This window comes from Pecten maximus, chromosome 2 (assembly GCF_902652985.1).
Source record: "Pecten maximus chromosome 2, xPecMax1.1, whole genome shotgun sequence".
Taxonomy (NCBI): Eukaryota; Metazoa; Mollusca; class Bivalvia; order Pectinida; family Pectinidae; genus Pecten; species Pecten maximus.
In genome coordinates, this window is record NC_047016.1 from 4,914,807 (window position 1) to 4,920,522 (window position 5,716).

The 5,716-nt window shown below is 41.0% G+C and overlaps 1 protein-coding gene across 4 annotated transcripts in view; it reads left to right on the plus strand.

The window, feature by feature from the left end:
- Nucleotides 1-5,381, plus strand: part of LOC117314721 — a 55,322-nt gene extending 49,941 nt beyond the window's left edge. For 3 of the 4 annotated variants that reach the window (XR_004529574.1, XR_004529575.1, XR_004529580.1), the window contains exon 6: nucleotides 3,790-5,381. The gene's annotated coding sequence lies outside the window, so the exon portion shown is untranslated. The remainder of the gene's footprint in view (nucleotides 1-3,789) is intronic. The other variant, XR_004529577.1, reaches the window with a different exon arrangement.
- The last annotated feature ends 335 nt before the right edge of the window (nucleotides 5,382-5,716 follow it).

The window sequence follows — 5,716 nt, forward strand, 5'->3', positions numbered from 1 at the left end:
ATAACTAAATGTATATACATTTGTATAACCATTTAATTGATTTTTATGTATATTTCACTGTCGGTAAGAGACAGAGTTAGCGTGTTCGTCAATATAACGGTATTATTAATATAGTGAGCTTATTCGTACTATACCGGGTAATATGCGGATATAGTAATCTTATTCTTACTATAACCGGGTAATATGTGGAGATTGAGTTGGCTTATTCTTACTATAACCGGGTAATATGTGGAGATTGAGTTGGCTTATTCTTACTATAACCGGGTAATATGTGGAGATTGAGTTGGCTTATTCTTACTATAACCGGGTAATATGTGGAGATCGAGTTGGCTTATTCTTACTATAACCGGGTAATATTTGGAGATAGAGTTCACTTATTCGTACAATACCGAGTGATATTTGGAGATAGAGTTCACTTATTCGTACAATACCCAGTACTATTTGGAGATGGAGTTGGCTTATTCGTACTATACCGGTAATATGCGGAGATAGAGTTCACTTATTCGTACTATACCGGGTAATATGTTTCCTTTCACAGCTATCCTACTTTTGCTGACGATGAGATTGTGTGGAGGCCGTATACCCCTACATCTAAAAACTACTTGTCCATCAATGACGGTAGCCTAGCAACAGGTGATGCCAGCTCGTGGCCATTCCGTCAGCTGGAACTTCTATGGTTCGATCTTTTACCATCACTTGGCGTAAAGATGACATCGGAGAAATCAGATGACAGCCACCCTGATATACCGCATAACGGATGCATTACTAACTATGGTAACCGCCAGGAAATAATATAGTCCAGTTTTTCATTAAGATAATAGAGGTTTATGAATGTTTCCATCCATGCTGTAAATGTTTTCTCGGGTTTACCAGGCCAATCATTAATATTTACATTTTTATTGTGAATAATCTCATTTTTAAGGCTAAACCTACAGTATACCATATATTAGTTAACTATGAAATTCCTGTGAACCAAATCTCTACCGACAACTTTAAATTAAGGCTGCGAGATTTCATATTTACTAAAGCTATATATCATATATATTTCAATAATTTTCAGCTGAAGAACAATGGGGATTATCACCATCCCAGGTAGGTTGGTTGTTTACGTTGATTTTATATTTCGTTAGCTATACGACCTTTACCGAAGGTGGGCCATGGTACAACTATGTGGCTATCTAGTAGTGTAGTGTCCTTACAAGGGTAAAGATAACTCGTGTTCGTACCAGAGATCCCAGCGGGTACCCGGGGCCCACCATTGTATGATCATTATAGGATCTATATCGGACTGATATTTGTCCTACTTTTCTCATATTCCCATTGTCTTCCTGGTTGAAATCAATAGCATCCAACATCGGATATTTGAGGAAGATTTAAAAAGAAATTTCTGATGAATGGTTAAGCTGTTAAAATTTAAAATGGCTGTCGACCATTTTGCCTTTCCATCGAACATGAACATGCACAACTAGAGACCACGGGGAACTTACATATGAATTTTGAGAACAAATCCTCGGGTACTTTTCAAGAAATGACGTTAAAAATGATTCCTTACAGACAGACGGCGGATAAATGCCGATTTCAATAGCCATTTGATGATGGAAGACTTAAGATATTTGAAAAATATAGATCAAAAATACGTGTCTACATGACTACATACTGTTTACTGCTAACTATATACTGCTTACTGGGCAGGAAACAGTAATCATTTAAATGTAATTAAAATACACGTAGAACAAAATGTAGGTAGTAAGAAGGAGACTTTCACATACAGAATTCCATTAGTAACCATTTTAGGTATAGATTGTTATTGACATTGGGGTTACGGATTTCATCCGCAAAAATCTATTACAGCATTAGGTCTCTCCCCAGGATCGCTATATTGTATGACTCTGTCTCTTTTGGAGAAACCGTGACCTTGACAGCTTGTTTATGTGGATGGGTTATTATAACACTGTGACCTTGACAGCCTGTTCGTGTGGATGGGTTATTATACCACTGTGACCTTGACAGCCTGTGTGTGTGGATGGGTTATTATAACACTGTGACCTTGAGTCTGTCTGTGTGTATGGGCTATTATAACACTGTGACCTTGACAGCCTGTCTGTGTGGATGGGTTATTATAACACTGTGACCTTGACAGCCTGTTCGTGTGGATGGGCTATTATAACACTGTGACCTTGACAGCCTGTTCGTGTGGATGGGTTATTATACCACTGTGACCTTGACAGCCTGTGTGTGTGGATGGGTTATTATAACACTGTGACCTTGACAGCCTGTCTGTGTGTATGGGTTATTATAACACTGTGACCTTGAGTCTGTCTGTGTGTATGGGTTATTATAACACTGTGACCTTGACAGCCTGTTTGTGTGGATGGGTTATTATAACACTGTGACCTTGACAGCCTGTTCGTGTGGATGGGTTATTATAACACTGTGACCTTGACAGCCTGTTTGTGTGGATGGGTTATTATAACACTGTGACTTTGACAGTCTGTTCGTGTGGATGGGTTATTATAACACTGTGACCTTGACAGTCTGTTCGTGTGGATGGGTTATTATAACATTGTGACCTTGACAGTCTGTTCGTGTGGATGGGTTATTATAACACTGTGACCTTGACAGTCTGTTCGTGTGGATGGGTTATTATAACACTGTGACCTTGACAGTCTGTTCGTGTGGATGGGTTATTATAACACTGTGACCTTGACAGCCTGTTTGTGTGAATGGGTTATTATAACACTGTGACCTTGACAGTCTGTTCGTGTGGATGGGTTATTATAACGCTGTGACCTTGACAGCCTGTTCGTGTGGATGGGTTATTATAACACTGTGACCTTGACAGTCTGTTCGTGTGGATGGGTTATTATAACACTGTGACCTTGACAGTCTGTTCGTGTGGATGGGTTATTATAACACTGTGACCTTGACAGCCTGATGTGTGTGTATGGGTTATTATAACACTGTGACCTTGACAGCCTGTTTGTGTGGATTGATTATTATAACACTGTGACCTTGACAGCCTGTTTGTGTGTATGGGTTATTATAACACTGTGACCTTGACAGCCTGTTTATGTGGATTGGTTATTATAACACTGTGACCTTGACAGCCTGTTTGTGTGGATGGGTTATTATAACACTGTGACCTTGACAGCCTGTTTGTGTGGATGGGTTATTATAACACTAATCTTATATGCTTCATTACAGTTAGAGGCCCTCCTCTTCAGTCTTATCCTGGGCACGCTCTTCCTGCTTGTCATCGTCACTGCCCTGTTCCGAATCCTCTGTCATTTCCGTGGTAGGAAATTCATCAAGGCGCGAGGTCGAGGAACACACAAAAAACCAGCACCAGCGGAAAATTCATCAAACCACATGGAAACACTGAGCCATGTAATTATCCCAAACCATACAGGACTACAGAACAACACAAGATCGCGAAATCATACCGAAAACGATACGGGGACACACTGCCATAACATAAACTCAACAACACCCCTGTAATCATCGTCTTGTCACTCAGGAATTAGTAATTCACATGAACGGAGGGTAAAAAGTTTCGTTACTCAGCAGGTTGTGTAACAGAGTCACATAGGTGCCGGTGAAATTAAAGCTGTCCTCATGAAAGCAACCCTTGATACTTCCATTTTACAACGATGGAGTACAAAACTGTCTCCGCTATTTGGATTTCTTTGCTGAAGTAAAGTAATACGGTAGTTCAAATGTTAACTTAGACATACTGACCAATAATGAGCAGAGAACCCAGACAATCTTCAGCAAACTCGCATAAAAGAGGTACTACACCCAATCACATGGAGGTACTACAACTGATCATCCGGAACATACACCCTTACACTTTCATTCTGTCGTGTATATGTCGGTCAGTGACGGGGTGTTGACATACTCTCTTCATTCGGTCGTGTATATGTTAGTCAGTAACGGGGTGTTGACATACTCTCTTCATTCTGTCGTGTATATGTCGGTCAGTGACGGGGTGTTGACATACTCTCTTCATTCGGTCGTGTATATGTTAGTCAGTAACGGGGTGTTGACATACTCTCTTCATTCTGTCGTGTATATGTCGGTCAGTGACGGGGTGCCGACATACTCTCTACATTCTGTCGTGTATATGTCAGTCAGTGACAGGGTGTTGACATACTCTCTTCATTCGGTCGTGTATATGTTAGTCAGTAACGGGGTGTTGACATACTCTCTTCATTCTGTCGTGTATATGTCAGTCAGTGACAGGGTGTTGACATACTCTCTTCATTCTGTCATGTATATGTCAGTCAGTGACGGGGTGTCGACATACTCTCTTCATTCCGTCGTGTATATGTCAGTTACGTGACGGGGTGTTGACATACTCTCTTCATTCTGTCGTGTATATGTCAGTCAGTAACGGGGTGTTGACATACTCTCTTCATTCTGTCGTGTATATGTCGGTCAGTGACGGGGTGTTGACATACTCTCTACATTCTGTCGTGTATATGTCAGTCAGTGACGGGGTGTTGACATACTCTCTTCATTCTGTCATGTATATGTCGGTCAGTGACGGGGTGCCGACATACTCTCTTCATTCTGTCCTTATATGTCGGTCAGTGACAGGGTGCTGACATACTCTCTTCATTCTGTCCTGTATATGTCGGTCAGTGACGGGGTGTTGACATACTCTCTTCATTCTGTCGTGTATATGTCAGTCAGTGACAGGGTGTTGACATACTCTCTACATTCTGTGATGTATTTGTCAGTCAGTGACAGGGTGTTGACATACTCTCTTCATTCTGTCGTGTATATGTCAGTCAGTAACGGGGTGTTGACATACTCTCTTCATTCTGTCGTGTATATGTCGGTCAGTGACGGGGTGTCGACATACTCTCTTCATTCTGTCGTGTATATGTCGGTCAGTGACAGGGTGTCGACATACTCTCTTCATTCTGTCGTGTATATGTCGGTCAGTGACGGGGTGTTGACATACTCTCTTCATTCTGTCGTGTATATGTTAGTCAGTAACGGGGTGTTGACATACTGTCATCATTCTGTCGTGTATGTCAGTCAGTAACGGGGTGTTGACATACTGTCGTCATTCTGTCGTGTATGTCAGTCAGTTACGGGGTGTCGATATACTCTCTTCATTCTGTCGTGTATATGTCAATCAGTGACGTGGTGTTGACGTACTCTCTTCATTCTGTCGTGTATATGTCAGTCAGTAACGGGGTGTTGACATACTCTCTTCATTCTGTCGTGTATATGTTAGTCAGTAACAGGGTGTTGACATACTCTCTTCATTCTGTCAAGTATATGTCAGTCAGTGACAGCGTGTTGACATACTCTCTTCATTCTGTCGTGTATATGTCAGTAAGTGACGGGGTGTTGACATACTCTCTACATTCTGTGATGTATTTGTCAGTCAGTGACAGGGTGTTGACATACTCTCTTCATTCTGTCGTGTATATGTCAGTAAGTGACGTTGACATACTCTCTTCATTATGTCGTGTATATATCAGTCAGTGACGGGGTGTTGACATACTGTCGTCATTCTGTCGTGTATGTCAGTCAGTTACGGGGTGTTGACATACTCTCTTCATTCCGTCGTATATTTGTCAGTCAGTGATTAAATAGATTGTCATTAGAATAATTTCCTTGCGATGGTGCTATACAATTGTCATATGATAAATTAATATTTAAATATATTTATGATAATAAATAATGAGAGCAAAGATCA